Raw genomic sequence first — 19,422 nt, forward strand, 5'->3', positions numbered from 1 at the left:
AACTGATTTTAACCCTTCATGACCTCTCTGTGACTGCCTCCAGTGGTCTCCTGCCACCCCACCACTGTCAGCTGCTTTCTGGAAGCTGGGGGCTCTCTGTCTCTCAGCAGAAGTCGTGCTTTTTCTCTTTATTCCTGGTGGTGGCTGTCCTGAGTCTGCCTGGTGCCTGTGGGGCCCACATAGCTGGCTGTCAGGTTGGGTGCCTGAGTTTGTGGCTCAGTGGCTGGCTGCATAGGCAGTGCATTTTCAGTCCAGCCTTGTGAGTGCCCACACTTAGAACCCCCTTCTCCCACTGCTCCTTTTCATTCTCCAGACTGAGCAGGTGTTGACACAGGGATTCCATGAATTGGAGAGCATTTCCTGCATAAGGAGGGCCTACCAGTATTCCGCATGCTGGATTTAAAAGTACACTCCGAGTGAATTTCAGTTCTTGGGAGGCAGTACACCTACATTTCAATCATCAACTCGACTCACGCTGTTTATGGAGATATATGATAAAACTGGAAAAAGTGGATGAGCTGTGGAGTAAACACTTCTAGTGAGTGTTTATGGTGCTGGCTGTGGCGGGGGCAGACCTGGGGATACCCAGCCACTACCCTGCAGGGACCTGGAGCAGGTGTAGTGTGCGCATGGATGGTCTGGGATTGGGGCAGCCTCACAGGGCTACAGCTCTTAGATCCAAATGGAACAGTTCTTCATGTGTCTTATTCAGAGATGGTTCAGAATTCTCAAGAACGTAAAATGACTTTGTGGAATCATTTTTTCCTCCATCATTTATGTTTTCAGAAGGAAAAGGAAGTCATTTCTTGGTTTGTCTCTGACCTGAGGGGAATGGAGTGTTTGGAGGAATCACTGGCAAGTCATTGAACAGTTTACCCTCTCAGCAATGGGATAGGAAGAAGGCTGGTGAAGGGCCTGGAGGCTGGTTTACAGTACGGGTTTAGGTTGGCTCTGTGTGGCTTCTGGAGGCAAACTTAGGACTCGAAAGGCAGGAGTTCATGGGAGGTAGGTGCTGTTGGACTCGGGGGAGCTCTTCTTGATGATCATCAGACCTGGCTCAAGGGTCCAGGGCCAGGGTGCCAGGAGGGTGTCGCACAGGACTGGGCCCTTGGTCAGGACTCAGACTCTTGACCTGTGAGTTCCTGGAGGTTCTGTGATTATATATGGATCCTGTTAAAATGAAGGGTCATGTCAGATGTGTCCCAGCCAGGTGGGTGGGGTTAAAAGCCTTCAAATGCTCCTGGGACTGCAACAGAGTTTCCTGGAAATTCGTCCATTGGTGACTATAAAACGAAGAGCTGCCATTTACTAGCACTTACTGTGTGCCAGGGATGTGTAGTGTGCTTTGCATCCTGGGTGGTTCTCTGAACCACTCTTACACAAGGATGCTCCATCTTCATTTTAGGGAAGAGCAGAGGTTGAGGGCAGAGAAGGCAATGGCACCCCACTCCAGTAGGCGGCAGTCCATGGGGTCATACAGAGTCAGACACGACTGAGCGACTTCACTTTCACTTTTCACTTTCATACATTGGAGAAGGAAATAACCCACTCCAGTGTTCTTGCCTGGAGAATCCCAGGGACGGGGAAGCCTGGTGGGCTGCTGTCTGTGGGTTCGCACAGAGTTGGACACGACTGAAGTGACTTAGCAGCAGCAGAGGTTGAGGGATCTTTCCAGTGTCACAGAGGTGGATATGGGAAAGCTCGATGCCCAAACTCAGTGCTGGTTGGCTCCAAAGCCAGTGGGCCTAACAACCTGTTACATAAGCAGTGCCCAGAATGAAAGTTGAAGTCCAGTGCATCTTCTGAGGTTTACCTTAAATGTGAAGTGTTTTTAAACGTTAAGCTTTGCCTTTCCATTTTCTTCCCAGTTCCTACAGCCTTTCCCCCCTAAAAATCTTCTGGCCTACTGGCTCCTAACCTTTTGGGATATCAAGTTCCATTTTTATGATCAGAAACATTCAGGAACGTCCACCTGATGCCATCAGTACACTGATCAGGTGTACTGTTTTGTTTTGTTTTAAAAAAATTCAAGGACAGAAGCTGCTCCTAATCCAGTAATGTTTTGAAGTAAAGTTATAGCTTGTCATCAAGACAGCATCTACGGAAACCTACAAGCTGACTCCCTGTTTGTGTGTGGCACATTGGATCGGACCCTTTGCACTGCCTCTGGCTGGGGCCTCCTGTCATCCCTACCTCTTCCCTTTTCCAGAAACCTTTCCCACTTTAATCCAAGACAGTCTCCTTCAGGCACCTAACAGAACTTAAAAATTCTACATTCCTGCTGAGACTAGATCTGTTCCCATGGGATGGCAAGTTCCTTGGTAACAGAGCCAGAGTTATTCCCCAAGTATCCATAAAGAACTTCTTCAGTGAGTGGGTGCTCAGATGCTTGATGATGTTCTTGTGAAAGGGCTGGTCTTCAGAGCCAGCTGTCAGCATTTACTGAGTAGGTGCAGGTTGCCAGTACTTTACACATTTAACCTGTACAGCAGTACAGCAACCTGGTGAGGCAGGTACCAGTGTAGAAACTGGGGCTCCGTGGACACAGTGCTAGAAGGGATGGCTCGGGTTGGAACCTCCCCACTTGGTCCTCACCCATCTGCTGCTGCCTCCCATGTCACTTGGGAGAGGGCAGTGGATACAGGGCAGGCAGTCCACTCTCCTGCCTAGATTTGGATCCTTAGGCTGGATTCTTCTGTGCAGCATTTTTATGCTTATTCAGCAGGAAAGTTGTACCTGGATACTCTGCTTTCTCTTGAATCAGCTGAGAAAAAGGTATTTTTCACTTTTTGTTTCTTGGCTGGCATTTTTCACCCCTGATAGAGAAGGTGGCTCTCGATCTTAGATCCCTGTCTATATGTGATCCCTAGAGACACTGATCAAATGCCACCTAGAGACTCTTTGGCCTTTTTTGATCATTGACATTGACAAACCAAACCCTTTCTGGACACCCCCACCCCCTACCCTCACAGATTTCATTCTTCAGGGCCAGAAAGTGGGTGATGCTTTTTCCAGGCCACACTTCATGGTAGGCCAGCCTGGTGGCTGCTATGGAGACTCTAGTCCACTTGTCCACTGTGTGCAAAGTGATTTTGTAGGTGGCTGGCCCTAGTTCTGTGCCCGGGGGGTTCTGTGGTGGAGTCAGGAGAGTTACTGATGGAGAATTCAGCTGCACGTGACCATGGCTCACACCGAGAGGCCATTGGTGGCCTGGCTGTCCTCTTCCAGGTGCCAGTGGCCCCGCTCTCCTGCTTGTACCTTCAGCTGCGTCCCCTACACACTCCCCGGTCACAGTTGGCTCTGCAGAGCACCTGGCCTGCTAAGCTGGCCTTGGCTCTCCTGGCACACACCTGCGGGCTGGGGTTCCCTTGTCCCTACGATGCCTTACTTGGATATCCCCCCTCCCCTATTCCAGCTTAGCTCTCTGGACCCCTCTGCCATCAGGTCCCTGGTCCAGCTTGGGGTGAGTGGTGGGCTGGTGGCCACAGGGTGATCCCCAACATAGCTATCTGTGTCCTTAAGGCCAGTCCTTCTTGAAAGCCATTTCCAGTGAACACGTCCCAGCTTTTTTTTTTTTTTACCCCCTTGGTGTGCCTTGGGATCTGTGCCAGGCAGATAGTTGGCAAGCCAGCTTTTTAGTGCTGTGGGGGGGAGGGGGGTGAGTGACACTGATGTGGAGGTATGTAAAATGGGAACAATGGTTTCTGCTAATTACTTCACATTGTTTCCTTCAAGCATTCAGTTAGATAGTTGCAGGCAAAGCACCTTTATGACTTCTGCATTGGCTTGTGTTGCACAGAGGCCCAGAAGTGGATTTCTTCTCAGGTGACACCCTGGCTTTACTCCATCTCTCTGTTTTGTTTTTGGTTGTGTTGCCTTTGCACAGTGGGTATCGTCTCCCCAGCCCCTGTAGCTTTGGGAATCACTCTTACCGACCATCATCCAGGGCAGAAGAGGAAGGTACCTCTTCCCCAGAAGGCCGAGCAGACGTTTTCTGGTCCTTTGATTGAATTTGTCTGGACTTTGATTGAATTAGCAGACTGTGTTGATTGGTTCACCCCTAAATCAGGACATGGTGGACTGACCCAGAGTAGAGGAGGTGTCCCCAAGAAACATTAGGGCACTGTTCATGGGAGAATAGGGTGGGAGTTGCCTGGTAGTGACCCTGGGTGATGCCTTTGAGGTGCTGCTTTCGTCACCTCTTTAAATTAAAATTTTGATATGATCGCGCCTTCAAGTAGTTGAGTGTTCTGCTGGGCCCGGGATTGGGTCCAGGTAACAGAATGGACATAACTGAAATATGAATTCTGGAGTAAGCAACGGGTGGTTTGCATGGCGTCAGATCGCAGCATGGGGTTCTAAGTACCCCTTTGTTCTGGCTGAACTGCAGACTCTGATTTGCCTGCAGTCACACTTGGGTGCCTTGTATTAGCGCAGGTGCCTGGTTGCAGCTTCTGGCCCCATCCTGGGCTAAGGAGCCCTCTGGGAGTCCAGGGGAGCCTCAGCACGGTCCTGCTTGTGCTGTGTCCCGCACGCCGTCACCTCTCCTGCCTGCGTGGGGCTGGGTGGGAGGAAGCGGTGCCTATGGCCAAGCAGCAGCCGAGCTCTCCAGCCTTGTGTTCTCTCAGGCTCAGCATGGATGGCTCCTGGGAGGTCTGGTCACAGCTGATTGTTGTGTCCATTTCCTCTTAACTGTCCCCTTCCCCTGCTTAACAGAAGCTGGTACCTGCTTGCATTTCAGAGTTTGGTTTCTTTCACTTAGGTTAGCTGAGATAGAGCGGGTCAGGTGATCTTTCACGGCCCTTCATTTTCCCCTTCCTATGTGTCTGGGGAGCTCTGACAAGCACCCAAAGTTGGTGATGTCTGCTCCCCCTTGGCTGGATGCTGGCATCTGGGCAGTGGCAAATGTGGGCCACGTGTTAAGATTGAGGTGTGTCTGGGGGCAGAGAGGTTTGTGAATGGACATTTCCCTTTCGCTTCTATTTTAAAGGAGCTTCTTATTCTTAAGCATTTAAAGTTCTCCCTTTGAAGGCTGGTCAGCAAGCCAAAGCTGCTGCTGCTGCATGCAGGAGCTTCACTTCTCACCATCACCCTCCTTAATGAGGTGAGCTCATCCTGCATTTGTTTGTAAGGTTTCTCCTTGCACCACTGAGTCAAAATATTGTTTGGGATTAAAATTGGAGTGGGAGCACTGAGAGGGAAACTGTTCTGTTTTTTTGTCCTCGACACCACGTGCATCTGTGTGTTATGTGGATAGACTTGTTCCACGTGGTGGGAAACGTAGTAGCTCTGGGATTAGAACTGTTGAAGGCTTGGACAAGGTTGGATTCGCTTTCAGCTTGAAAACTCCTGGAGACTTAACTCTGGCTTGGCTTGGGGGTGGGGTGAAAATGGTAATGTCCACAGGAAGTCGGGGAGGAGCTTGCAGAAGCAGCAGCTCTGCTGTGCAGACAGAAGCCGCAGGTGTCCCTTGACTGCTGTAGCCCTCCCGTGTGGCAGGGCAGAGACAGTGAGACACTGGTCTGGACCAGGAGGTAGGGGCTGTCTTTGGGTTGCTGGTGGACCTGCTTGTTGGCCCCCCTCAGAGTTAGGGGAGTAAGCGTCTGCCTTTTGCCCTGGGGATGATGCTCCTTTGTCAGGAGTGTAGTCGGCATGGTTTTCTGTCCTGTCGGTGGTGGGCGCCCCCAAGTCAGGAAATAGGAAGTGGCATCATCTGCTTTGTGAGATGAGCTGGCCTTGGGCATGAGGACGCATTACTGACACTTGTCACTTGAGGCCGTCTCCCTGGGTGTTATGCTGTCCTTAGTGACCCACCGCAGGCTCAGTGCTGAATGCAGCTGCTTGGGAACTCAGGAAGCCTGAGGACTAACGCTAGAAGTTGCTGTGGTTGGGCCCCTGAACTGTACTGCACTGGCCTTTCTGCTCTCTCCAGACCTCCTTGTACCTCATTGTACCACCTTGCCTTCGAATATTTGACTTTGCTTTGAGGACCCCTGTCTGGCCTTTAAGACTTTCTGCAGATGTCTCACCATGGTTTCCGGTGAGCCCTGGGCGCTTGCAGGCCAGCCAGCTACTGCCCTCGGCATGCTGTGCTGTTGGTTGGTGGTGCCACAATCGATTGCTCTGCTGGCTGCCTCCCCTGGTCGCCCCATTCCTGTGAATGGGACCTTAGGGAGATGTAGCCTCTTCCCAGCCAGTCTTCTGCATCCAGCTCTTGTGTGTGCCAGCCCCAGAGTGAGTGTTCAAAAACAGACTGGGATGTTTCACTCTCTCTGTTGGGGCCATGTGGCTGACTGGGTAGCGTGGGAGCTCTGTAGATGACATAGTGAAGAAGGCAGTCTTTCTCCAGGTGGAAAACTTGGGCTTTAGAGTTGGGCAGAACTGAGATGGCACTGTGACTCTGCTGTTCACCATGTAGTTTTGGATGAAGTTAGGTTTGCAGCCTTAGTTTTCCTTGGAGGATGTGCTAGTGGGACATCCTCTGCTGAGAGTGGGCTGTGGTCCCTGGCCTGAAGCATCCTGGGTCTTGATGTGTGGGTGGTAGCTGACAGTTCACAGACTTGTCGGTGGGCAGCTCACCCAGGTTCCATCCCTTGGTGGACGTCCTTAGGGTGCTTGGTGATTGAGGTCTAGCCAGTCATGGGGCTACATCTTTCCTGGCCAATGATTGGTTCAGGGACGGACCTGTGACCATTTGAAAGTTTTAATGCTTTGCTGGGGTACTTGGGGGAGACTTAAATGGGAAGGATGTGAACAGGTTGCTGCTAGGGTCTGCTGCGTGAGGACAGCCTGCCCAGGAGTAAGACTGGCCCAGAGGGATGGGGAGGAATAAGTTGCTGGGGCTCAGTTGGCCCTAGGTGAGTTGGTGGCGTCTTTTCTTGGTGAAGTCCATTTATTTGATCTGACCTTTCTGTCACTTGCAACCAAGAGAGCCAGCTGAGCACAGTGTCTGGTCTCTGGCCTCCTCTCTCCTGCCCTGCTCCAGCCTCTCTCAGCTGCTTGTCAGCTCCTGACCTGCTGTTGCACCCCCACCTGGATAGTCTGCCCTCCATTCTCTTTCCTTCCTACCTGCTTCTCTGGGCTCAAGGTGCGGCTTTCCTCCCACAGCAAGGCCCTTGCCAGCTGTCCAAGGAGCACTGTCTTCTCTTCCTGGCACCCTGGTCTGATCTTGCCCACCTTTAACCTGTCTGGCGTGCCTGTGTCCCCTTCTGCTTTGGTCCCTTTCTTGCTGTTGCATATAGTTAATTCTTTTAGGGCCAATGACCAGCTTACTGTGGGTCCATCTCTGATTTCAAGCTGTGGGTGAGCACAAGCATTGCCTAATCTGGCAGCACCAAGCTGGGTTCAGGGTAGAAAGAGTTCAGGTTTGGTGGGGACTGGGCAGGGCAGCTGCTTGGCTCACAAGCACTGGGGTTGGGGTGGCTGGTTCCCCAAAGGGCAGCCCTCTTCTTTGACTGTTTGGCCCTCTCCAGACCTCAGCTGTTTGGGGTCCTCCTATGGTGCGTCAGTTCCCTTCTAGCCATAGTGGCATGGTCAGCACTCAGGCATTGAGTGTGTCTTGTGTGTGCCGCTCAGTTTTAGGGAGTCTGGAGATTCTAGAGGCTGGAAACAGGACAGGCGAGAAGGTGGGCAGTTTTGGTCTGGCAGCACTTGCCTAGCCTCTTCTGTGGTGTGATGATCCCTCAGTCCCAGCACCAACCCCCCACCCAGGAGTGCGCATACCTCCTCTCTCCTTTGGGCCACCTGGACTCCCCCTGGAAGAGGGTTCTGAACCCTGAAGCCCTGCTGTGCTGTAAGAGCAGTGGCTCCAGGTCCTCCTCAGTTGCTTCTGCCGGAGTGGCCTCAGGGTGAATCACCTAAAGCCTCTGGGCCTCAGTCTCTCTACCTGTGATGTGTGGCTGTTGTGCCATCACCTGGCGGTGTTGTCCTGAGGGGTTGAGTGTGTTAGGTGCTTGGTGCAATGTCTGACTTGGGCTTAGTCACCTAGAGGAGGGCGGGAGCTGCTGCTGTTTCTGTGGTAAAGATGAGGAAAAGAGTGAGGGAGCCTGTTCTTACCTGAGGCCTTGCAGCTGGAAGGAGCAGAGAGCGGATTTTTCATTCTATTAGTGGGTAATAGACCTGCAGGTGGAGTCAGCCTGGAGGGACTGAATCTCAGTCAGTCTAGTAAGCAACCCTACTTAACAAATCCAAGTGTTCAGTGTCTTTTGATGTCATCTTTTAAGGGTTGTATGTTTGTAAGGACTTTATCTTTGGACTATAACAGAAGCAGGACAGTAGCAACTCATTGTACGCTCACTCTGTGATAGATAGTATCCCATCTAACAGATGAGACTCAGGCTTAGCCAGGGTAAGTAGCTGGCCACCGCACAACTGACCTCAGAGCCTCTGCGAGGAGGGGAGGCGACAGTGAGAATCCCTGTGGAGCTCTTTGCTTCCTGGCAGAGCACTGGTGCTGATGGAGATGGTCTCTGCTTGCCCGTGCATGTGGCAACCCCAGCCACATGTGCCTCGGGAGCACCTGCCTGATGTGGGTTTAATTTTAATGCCTACCTCAGTTGGCCAGTGCGCTTCTGGGCCTCATCCCTTGTGCTTTGGGTAAGAACTGAGGCCTTTGCTGTGTTTTTCCACATGGGGCATGGGGTAGCTTAAGGGTGCAGAGCACAGCCCCCGTCCCCTCCTAGCAACCCCCACCCCCTCGCACCTCCTGGTTTTTCTGGTATCTCTGGGCCCTCTGAGCCGTGTCAGTGCCATTCATGAGGTCTTGTCTTTTGGAGAAGAAAGCCTTCTTCCCTTTTCTTAACTACAGGTTGATGGGTGCAAAATTGTCTGAGCCTCCCGCCAAATGAAAAAGACGAATGGATGGGCAGATAGAAAGAAAAGTATTTCCTATGCAGGGGTTTTGGAGGTAGACCTGGGTTCAAATCTATATAGCTCTGTTTCTGCGGTGCTTGTCTCTGGGCAAATCGCAGCAGATACTGCGGACAGTCTGTCAGACTTGCTGTCCTCTTGTAAAGTGAAGACAGACCCTGCCCGCCAAAGGGTAAGTAACGCCCAAGGGAGTCGCTGGGTACATCGGAGACACTGAACACAGGCAAGTACATGCCCCCACCCCTGCTTTTCTTGACGGGTGGGGCTGGGGCCAGTTTTCCTCCTGGATGAGTTTGTAGATATTTAACTTTGGTTTTCACAGATGGTATTTTTTCCCAAAGATAGTCTTCGTTTTAGTGTGAGCAGTTACCAGACAACATTGCATAATTTTGCACATTTCTGAAAGCTCCCTGGGGGGAAGTGGGAAGAAATTGGTTGTAGAACAAAATCTCAGGCTTGTAGACGGAAAGACACACTTCTTTAGAAGAAGTGCTAGGGTTGGAACTCCCAACCGGACTTATCACCTGCCTGAACTTCTCCGAATCCCTCTATATTGCAGTGCAGACCAGGGGAGGGAAGGGATCAAAATACAGATTTCTGTGTGTGAAATCGCCTAATTTACTAAGCAGTGTTCTTTAAATGTGGAGAACTTACTCAGAGCTAACAGTCACAACCTCCCAGAGACATTACCAGATAGGGAAATACTAATGTGATGAATAACTGAGAAATGCATACCTTATACTCAAATATGTAGGTAAAATGGCATTGGCAGGTAAGCAAGACTGGGCGTTAAACCGTCCTGTTGCTATTTTACATCTCCTACTCTCCCCCCTCATCCCACCCAGCCCCGCTGGCAGGACCCAGGAAAACTTTATACTTCTTCCTTTTGAGAAATACTTATTGACAGGAGGTGTAGCTTTGGTCATGTCCTTTGATCTAGACATTTTTTAACTCTTGGAAATTTATTTACAGATACATGATCATTTTTAATAACAATGTTAGTGAATATATTTATCCAATAGTAATTGTTAGTATCATTAATTAAATGGCATGGGAGAGGCTTAGGAAACATGGTGCATCCACTGAGTCAGACAGCAGAGAGCTGTGGAAATTGACCCTGAAGATGGCAGGGAAGTGGACACGCTTTGTCGTGATGAAGAAAAGGGGCTTTTTTTTTTTTTTTTCTTGGTCAGCATCGCACAACTAGGAAAGGCACAAAAACTAGAACTTAGGGTAAAATGGGAGGCATTTGTATTGGGGCAATAGGAATGGTTTTGTTTTTGCTTTTCCTATTGTTTTTTTTCAATTAAACAGTTAAAAAAAAAAAAAGAAGAAGAAGAAAAAGTAGATTGATTTAGCCTGAAGAGTACTTAAACTATTGAGAGCAATCAAGATGTGGAGTGGATCATGGGGCCTCTGTGTACTGCAACCAGCGGCGAGAAGAGGGTTATTTTCTTCTCTCGTGCCTTTTTGGAAGGTTCAGAACAGGAGTGTGCAGCTCCTTACCCCAGTCAAGCCCACCCATCATGCTTTTCATGCTCTCAGAGCACAGGAGTCCAGCCCACCAGGACAGAGAAGACGTGTATGAAGTTTTCCTCATTGCAGTCAGTGCCGCAGTAGCTGTGGCTCTGTTCAAGTCCTGGGGTCATCTGTGCGCCACGCTTTTCTCTACCTTAATGCGCCCAATCCACCTGCAAATCCTACAGATGACTTTGGTAACTCTACTACCAAAATGTATATTCTCCTTTCATCATCTTTTCTCTGTCTTGCCCCTTCCAAACTGATATCAGATCACACCATTGGCTTAAGATCCTCTGTGATTAGAACAGGCATCCCCTTTCCTATTGTCATGAAGAATTGATGCTTTTGAGTTGTGGTGCTGGAGAAGACTCTTGAGAGTCCCTTGGACAGCAGGGAGATCAAACCAATCAACGATGAATTTCAGTGGAAGGACTGATGCTGAAGCGCCAACACTTTGGCTACTTGATGCCAAGAGCTGACTCATTGAAAAAGACCCTGATGCTGGAAAAGATTGCGGGCTGGAGGAGAAGCGGGCGACAGAGGGTGAGATGTACGCCCTACAGAGGCGTAGATAAGTACACCATAGATAGCATCACCGACTCAATGGACATGAATCTAAGCAAACTCCGGGAGATAGCGAAGGACAGGGTAGCCTGGTGTGCTGCAGTCCAGGGAGTTGCAAAGGGTTGGACACGACTTAGCGACTGAACAATAACAATGACAGGTGCTGTATGGCTTGGCCCCTTCTTTCCTTTCTTGTCTCATTTCTACTTCCCTCTCCCTCATTCATGGCTGTGTAGGACACCTCCCTAGATCTGACCTCAGATTCCTTCAGGCTTCTCTTGTCCAGCCTTTGTAAAGAGCTCCCTCCCCTCCCCTCCCTGCTGTCACACTGCCTGTCTCCAGACTCTTGTCAGTTCACGAAACACATAGGAAATAGGGTGTCCAGGCAGGGCACTGGGAAACTGGAGCTGGGAATGAGGGGCGAGCAGTTCGTTTCTTCAGTATAGTTTTGAGAAAAATAAAGTGTAAAGTGTTAGGGGATGTGCTGAATATTGAACTTTATTGAATCTCCCAGTAACATTATTGATGTTCCTAAAAGGGAGCACTGTGTCCTTGAACACAACTTTTATGTGTTAGCTGGGTTTTTTTGTTTTTCCTTGACATTGATAATCACCATGGAGAAGTTCAGTTTGCTTGCAGAGATGATAAAACTTAGAACCATTTTTTAAGTACGCCATAATTTATAAGAGTTAGCATCTAAAGAATGCAGGTTCTTTCCTCTTTTCATTTATATGTTATGCTGAATTATAGTAATGCAAATGGATTTTAGTTTTATTCAGCCTTTATTTTAAGCACTTTGAAGTAATAGGGAACTCTAATTTACTCTATGTGGTGTGCTTATAAATGTTTGACAGCTGGCTTTCCAGGAAAAATGCCTTATATGTACATACATGATATACTCATAGAAAGGATAGGTAGCAGACAGTTTACAAGTAATCATGAAACACAACACTTTATTTTCAGTTCGATGTAGCCAGTTGTTTCACCCAGACTGCTTTGCTTGTATTTTGTTGAAGTTTTGTATCCATAGTTAACTTAAGAGTTTAATTTTGACATGAACACTGACTGATAATTGTTATGTTAGTGAGTGAAGTAACATCTTTGCAAAATCAGATAATAGTTTTCAAATACTGGAAGAATATTTCCTCAGTTGTTTGTGCTATTCCTCCCGGCGGCACACTTTGAAGTTTAACCTGCATAATCAGTATTTTCTTAAGTCTAAATCCCAGGGGCTGGTGAGCTGTTTCTGGACCAGATAGTAAATGTTTTCAGTTCAGCTTTGTAGCTCATACCGTCTCTGTCACAACTCCGCCTTTATGCATACCACAGAAGCAGCCACAGATAATTTGTAAACAAACAAACATGGCTGTATTCCATTAAAACTTTATTTACATGGCTGATTTTATGTTATGTGAATTTCACCTCAATAAAAAATATATAAAATGAAACTTTTAAAACTCTTTATGAAAACAAGCATTGGTCTGGATGCAGCCCAGGACTCTACAGAGGCCACCAACTTGAGAATAAATCAAGCCCTGATTTGTAGTGTTTGCCGGTTTCCATGGTATAAATACTTTCACTGTGTCTGATTTCAAGCTACTAGCATGATGTCACCCAACGTGAAGTTGGGAAGACATGTTGCAGTAGTAGACATGGCCAAGATATGGTAGTCATGAACAAACTCGAAAACCCAGATAATAATGCTGTGCTCAGCCGTGTCCGACTCTTCACTGCCCTGTGGACTGTGGCCCGCCAGGCTCCTCTATCCATAGAATTTCCCAGGCAAGAATACTGGAGTGGGGTGCCATTACCTTCTCCAGGGGATCTTGCCAGCTCAAGGATCTAACCCCCATCTCCTGCATTAGCAAGTGGATTCCTTACCACTAGCGCCACCTCAGTTCAGTTCAGTTGAGTCGCTCAGTCGTGTCTGACTCTGCGACCCCATGAATCGCAGCACGCCAGGCCTCCCTGTCTATCATCAACTCCCGGAGTTCACTCAGACTCAGGTCCATCGAGTCAGTGACGCCATCCAGCCACCTCATCCTCTGTCGTCCCCTTTTCCTCCTGCCCCCAATCCCTCCCAGCATCAGAGTCTTTTCCAATGAGTCAACTCTTCGCATGAGCGCCACCTAGGAAGCCCCAAATAATAGTAACTGTGGGGGAAAAATGAGTATTTCATCACCTTTGTTTTCAAATTTAAAAAATCGTTACACTTAAAATTGAGGTATAGTTAATTTATAGTGTTGTTAATTTCAAGTGTACAGCAGAGTGATTTAGTTATATTCAATTTTACACACACACACATACACATATATCCCTTTTCAGATTCTTTTCCGCTATAGATTATTACAGAATATGAGTATAGTTCCCTATGCTATACAGTAGGTCCTTGCTGCTTACCTATTTTATGTCATAGTGTATATGAATCCCAGACTCCTAATTTATCCCTCCCCTTTTCCCTTTGGCAACTGTAAGTTTGTTTTCTATGTCTGTGAATTGTTTTTATTCTGTAAATAAATTGATTGGCATCACTTTTTAGATTCCACATATAAATGATATCATGATATTTGTCTCTTTCAGCCTTTTTAACACTGAATCACTTTGCTGAATACCTGAAACTAACACAACATTGTAAATCAACTAGACATCAATTAAAAACAAAAAAAGCTATCCAAATGAAGATATCCCGTAGAAGTGAAAGGGAGTGCTAAAGTAAATTACGTTACACATTTTTAAACCATAAATTAAGAAGCAATAAAGATTCCACTTAAAAGCTAGTCTTAATGAAATTCTAAAACTTTGTTTAAAAAATGTTAAATCCAGGACATGTGCTATAAAACAGATAGGAACTCAAGTGATCTAGGATAGTAGTCACCCCAGACCCCAGGAATACAACAGAAGTAACGCAGAGGTGACATCCATCCTTGCTGCTCAGAGGAACATCTCAAGTGATATCTATTTTCACCAGAGTGTTTGTCAGAGGAGCTCTGAACTCATTCCTCCCTACTCCCTTAGACACTGTCTCTGTTATGCATGTTGGTGCCTTTGTTTTTCAGGAACTAGAAACAAAGCTTACAAGCACCAACTTGAGCCACACTGCCTGGACTTGATCTGGCTCCGTGACTGTGTGGCCTTGGGCGAGTTACCTAACACCTTGGAGTTTCACTGTGCTTATGCAGAAGATGAGAGGTAGTAGTAATACCTATCTCCTGGGGTGGTTTTGAGGATTCACTGAGTTAATACATGTCGTGTCCACCCGACACACAGGCCTGCTTGTGCAGTTTTATCGCTCTTAGCGTCTGCGGTCTACCTGACACTGAGCATAAGTAGAGGTGATTTGTGAGCTGGGTAGAGCTCAAGGATTTGTGACATCTCCTAGTACAGTATTTTTAAAACTGTAATTAGCCACAAAAATACAAATGGAGGTTTCCTACAAAAATCCAGATATGTGACTTTTCTAGAAAATTTAGAATGCTACCAGGCAGGAGATAACTGCCTGCCCACAGCAGCCTTCAGCTGGCAGTCCCAACCACTCCCTTATTGTAGCATTTCTTTAAAAATTTACTTATTTTCTTTTTGGTCTTCGTTGTAGTGACAGGCTTCTCACTGCAGTGGCTTCTCTTGTTGCAGAGCACGGGCTCTAGACACGCAGGCTTCAGTAGTTGTGGCACATGGGCTTAGTTGTTCTAAGGCATGTGGAATCTTCCTGGACCGGGGATTGAACCCGTGTCCCCTGCGTTGGCAGATGGAGTCTCATCCACTGTACCACAAGTGATTGATCATCGCATGTTTTAACAGTGGCTGTGTATAACAGCTGGCTCCCAAGGTTCCTGAGTGCTGGCTGGCGAGAGCTGAATGCAGCACACTCTGGGGTTGAGACCCTACCCCTGTCCTGCTTGGATCTGGGCTGCGGGCCGCAGGCTCCTTGTCCAAGATGGCGTCAGTGCCTTTGCAGCTGACTCCTGGGATGGTTCTCTTGGTTGGAGTGTCTTGGAGGCCAGCTATTCTGAAGATGGTTTGGGTCCAGCATTCTGCTCCAGACCCTTTGCTTCCCTGGGTTCTCTCTGGGACTCCAGGCTGAGGTGACCACCTCTCTTGGCCCAGGGCTTGGGAGGAAGCCTTCCTCTAGTGTGTTGCGTTGGTGATTTTCTTCATAGCTTTGCATACAGTCACTTTGTCCTGTTTCCTTGTCAGTCTCCTTTCTTCCCTGCCATGACTGTAAGTCTCTCCAGCTCCCCCTGCTCCCTGAGTTCCTCCTCAGCACAAACACATTTTGATTTTCCTGGTAAATGCTTAGCCACTGAATGAATTCTGGTGTCTTCTCTCTGTGAGCTGCAGCTGTTTCAGTATGCAATCTGAATGGTTTTGACTCCCACGTCCACGGTTTTCCTGATTTTGGAGACAGCCATTCCATCTCTGTATGCAGGGCACCTTTCTCCTCGGAAGTGGCAGCTCTGTCTTCTGGCTGTGTTCTCCTGGCAGATCTCAGTTACTCTTGATAATCTCACCACTGAGCTGTAAAAATTGCTCTAGGTTTCAGCAAGATTAATGCCATATTTGCTTCTATCCCAGCTGATCTCCCCAGGTAGAGTGACGGTCCCATTGATCCTCACCTGTCTTCTCAGCAGCCTTGGAGTTGGTGGGGGGGTGGGGTGCGGCGGGGGCAGAGCAGCCTTAGTGCTGGTCCTGGAGAGTTGTGTGCACTGGGTGCTCTCTCCCTTCCTGCTGGTGGAGTCATGGAATAGGTGACGAAGGCAGGAAAAGATAACAGCCCTGACATCTGAGTCCAGTCTGCCAGACAGCTGGGCCTGCCTCTTCAGGACCCTGTGCAGGGTACAGCAGATTTGGCTCTGCTTTCTTCTTCCTCTTTGTAGTGGGGTCATTGCATTGCCCAGGGTGAGAGTGAAAACCAGTTGAGGCAGTACCAGTCGCCATAAAAGTATTTGGACCCCTAGGGCAGAGTTGAACACCTGAATTTATTTCTTAGGGAAAAATGAGATAAGGAAGTTGTGAAGATGATCATTACAACATTGGTTGCAGTAGGAGAGCCCAGAAGGAGATGGGATGCCCAGCAGTGGAGAAAGTCAAGGAAATTATGACGCATAAATGGGATGTTTAGCTGTTAAGACCATTATGAAGAGTATGCAGCAACAGGAAGAAGTGTTCAATGAAAAAAAGAAAAACCAGTATCTGTGATGCAGTTTCAACTACATAATTGTTGCAAACTCTGGATAAGAGCAGGAAAGTCACCCAGAGAAACGTTGCCGTGGCTCATGCTGGTTGTGGCTTGAGGGGCTAAGGCAGAACTTAGCCTCTGAGGTCAGACCTGAGCCATATTGTTGTTATCTGCCTCCTGGGGCTGTTGGGGTTCAAGAGTGATGTAGGTAGTGGCCTAGAAGATGTTCTCAGAGGAAAGGAAGACCAGAGTGGGTGGAGGAAAACTCCAGAACTGAGGGTGAGGAGCTTGGGCACCATCAAGCCTCAGGTCCTCATCACTGAGCCTGGTCAGTCTGTGTAAAAAGTTATGGGGCTGGATTTAGGCGTGCTCAGACAAAGCAACCGTCACAAGTTGGCTAGAAGGTAAGCTCAGGTCCACCATATCAGGGTTGAAATCAGGATCCAAAGAAGACATGCCTTAGATTATACAGTGGAGAAAAGACAGCCTCTTCAGTGAGTGGTGCTAGGAAAACTGGACAGCTCCATGTAAAAGAATGAAACTAGAACACCTCCTCACACCACACACAAAATAAACTCAAGATGGATTAAAGAGCTAAATGAAAGGCCAGAAACTATAAAGCTCTTAGAGGAAAACATAGGCAATACACTACTTGACATAAATCACAGCAAAATCCTCTATGACCCACCTCCTAGAATAATGGAAATAAACACAAAAATAAACAAGTGGGACCTAATTAAACTTAAAAGCTTTTGCACAGCAAAGGAAACTATAAACAAGGTGAAAAGACAGCCCTGAGAATGGGGGGAAATAATGGCAAATGAAACAACTGACAAAGAATTAATTTCCAAAATGCAAAAGTAGCTCATACAACTCAATACCAGAAAAACAAACAACCCAGTCAAAAAGTGGGCAGAAAACCTAAACGAACATTACTCCAAGGAAGACGTACAGATGGCTAATAGACACATGAAAAGATGCTCAGTATCACTCATTATTAGAGAAATGCAAATCAAAACTACAGTGAGGTATCGCTTCGTACTAGTCAGATCTGCCCATCGTCAAACAAATGCTGGAGAGGGTGTAGAGAAAAGGATACCTTCTTGCATTGTTGATGGGAATGTAAATTGATACAGCCAGTATTGAGATTCCTTTAAAAACTAAGAATAAAACTACCATGCTGCTGCTGCTGCTGCTAAGTCGCTTCAGTCATGTCTGACTCTGTACAACCCCATAGACAGCAGCCCACCAGGCTCCCCCGTCCCTGGGATTCTCCAGGCAAGAATACTGGAGTGGGTTGCCGTTTCCTTCTCCAAAACTACCATATGACTCAACAATCCCACTACTGGGCATATATCCTGAGGAAACCATATTTGAAAATGACACGTGTACGCCAGTATTTATCCCAGCACTATTTACAATAACTAGGACATGGAAGAAATCCAAGATGTCTATCAACATCTTGAATGGATAATGAAGTTGTGGCACGTACATTACTCAGCCATAAAAAGGAACACATTTGGGTCAGTTCTAATGAGGTGGATGAACCTGGAGCCTATTATACAGAGTGGAGTAAGTAAGAAAGAGAAAAGTAATACTGTCTATTGATGCATAGGTATGGAATCTAGAAAGATGCTACTGATGAACCTATTTGCAGGGCAGCAGTGGAGACTCAGACATAAAGAACAGACTGTGGACACGTGGCAGGAAGGAGAGGGGGCGCAAATCGGGAGAGTAGCATTGAAACATACATGACCGTATGTAAAAGAGACAGCCAGTGGGAATTTGCTGCATGAAGCAGGGATCTCAAACCCAGTGCTCTGTGACCACCTAGAGGGGTGAGATGGAGAGGGAGGTGGGGGCGAGGTCAAGAGGGAGGGGACATATGTATACCTATGGCTGATTCATGTTGATGGATGGCGGAAACCAGAACAGTATTGTATAGCAGTTATCCTTCAATTAAAAATAAATACATTTTTAAAAAAGAACATATGTCTAATGGGGCTAGTGTGAGTGGGTTTATTTGGAGGTGAGAGAAAGGGAGGCTTGCCTGCACCAAGGGTCTTAGCCCACTTCTGAGGGCGGGGAGCAGTGGAGTCAGTCGGTGGTGCTTAGAAAGCCTCAGTACCTGTCAAGTGCACAAGTGCCTCTAAGTGCATCCAGAGGTGATGCCTGGGCCCCAGATGCAGCTGTGATGCTGCCTGGGGGTGGGACTACTCAGGCAGTGGAGAAGTGCGGTGAGAGAAGGAAAGGGACTGAGATTGTGCCTTGAAGAGCTCTGAGAGGAGGATGTAGAGGTCTTGAATGCAGAGGGATGTCAGGATCTGCCCAGGGTCCAAGAGATGAGGCAAGGCAGGGCTGAAAGGTCCTCGACTTTGGTGAAAACTTACCTGGGCAGAGCAGTTTGGGTGCATTGACAGCCTGCATGCTCAGTCAGGTCTGACTCTTTGCAGCCCCATGGACTATAGCCTGCCAAGCTCCTCTGTCCATGGGATTCTCCAGGCAAGAATACTGGAGTGGGTTGCCATGCCCTCCTCCGGGGCATCTTCCCAACCCGGGGATTGAACCTGCATCTCTTCAGTCTCCTGCATTGGCAGGCAGGTTCTTTACCACTAACGCCACCTGGGAGGCCCAGTTAGACCTCTCTCTCAATTTCCGTTTCAGTGTTAATGTAAGTTTTAGTGAAAACTTGTGCTGTTTCTTCACCTAGTTGCCTTGTCAGTTCTGTTTGGTATCCACCTGTAATGGTGGCTACAGAAAAGGGAAGAAATAAACTTTTTAAAAAAGTTTTAAAAAACTGGTTTAAAGTAGTGAGAAAATAATAATAGAAAAATTATATACTGAGGGAAATACAGTAAAAAGCGAAGTCTTCTGTGTTCCCAGTTCTCCTCAGTGTTCTTTGCCTGGTACATTTAAAGCAAGGAAAAGCTGCTGTGGTGCTTCTCCTGGAGCTGGGTCCCACCTTGCCTCAAATGTTTGATGACTGGGATGTCATGTCTCACTGCAGGGCTGTCCTCTGACATTCAGCCATGGGGTAGGCGCTCATCCTCGGGATCAATTTTACCACCCTTCCCCTGTGGGATGCAGGTGGTTTGGGGTGAGGCAGATGGTGCTGATGGGGTCCACACCAGCCCAGTGGGGACGACTGTTGAGTGGTCAGGCTTTCCCAAGGGTCCCCATCAGGGAAGGTTGGGAGGAAGCAGTTGATTTGGCTTTTGGTAGTAGATGGCTTCGGGAGCCGTCGAGGTCCTCCCCAGCGCCCTAATCTTCTGCCAGCAGCCTTCCGCTCAGCT

General features: G+C 48.0%; 1 protein-coding gene across 3 annotated transcripts in view; it reads left to right on the top strand.

Annotated features, from left to right (window-relative positions):
* The window catches only part of MED26 (mediator complex subunit 26), a 40,704-nt gene that overhangs the window by 4,833 nt on the left and 16,449 nt on the right, over window positions 1-19,422 (top strand). Inside the window, exon 1 of one of the 3 annotated variants that reach the window (XM_086408625.1) lies at window positions 14,010-14,142. The exons of the other annotated variants lie outside the window; for them this stretch is intronic. The gene's annotated coding sequence lies outside the window, so the exon portion shown is untranslated. Of the gene's footprint in view, window positions 1-14,009; window positions 14,143-19,422 lie in introns of those variants that run through there. 3 annotated transcript variants of the gene reach the window in all.

This window comes from Bos grunniens, chromosome 7, assembly GCF_055505025.1.
Source record: "Bos grunniens cultivar Pamir isolate PY7600 chromosome 7, Bosgru_T2T1.0, whole genome shotgun sequence".
In the NCBI taxonomy this organism is placed as follows: Eukaryota; Metazoa; Chordata; class Mammalia; order Artiodactyla; family Bovidae; genus Bos; species Bos grunniens.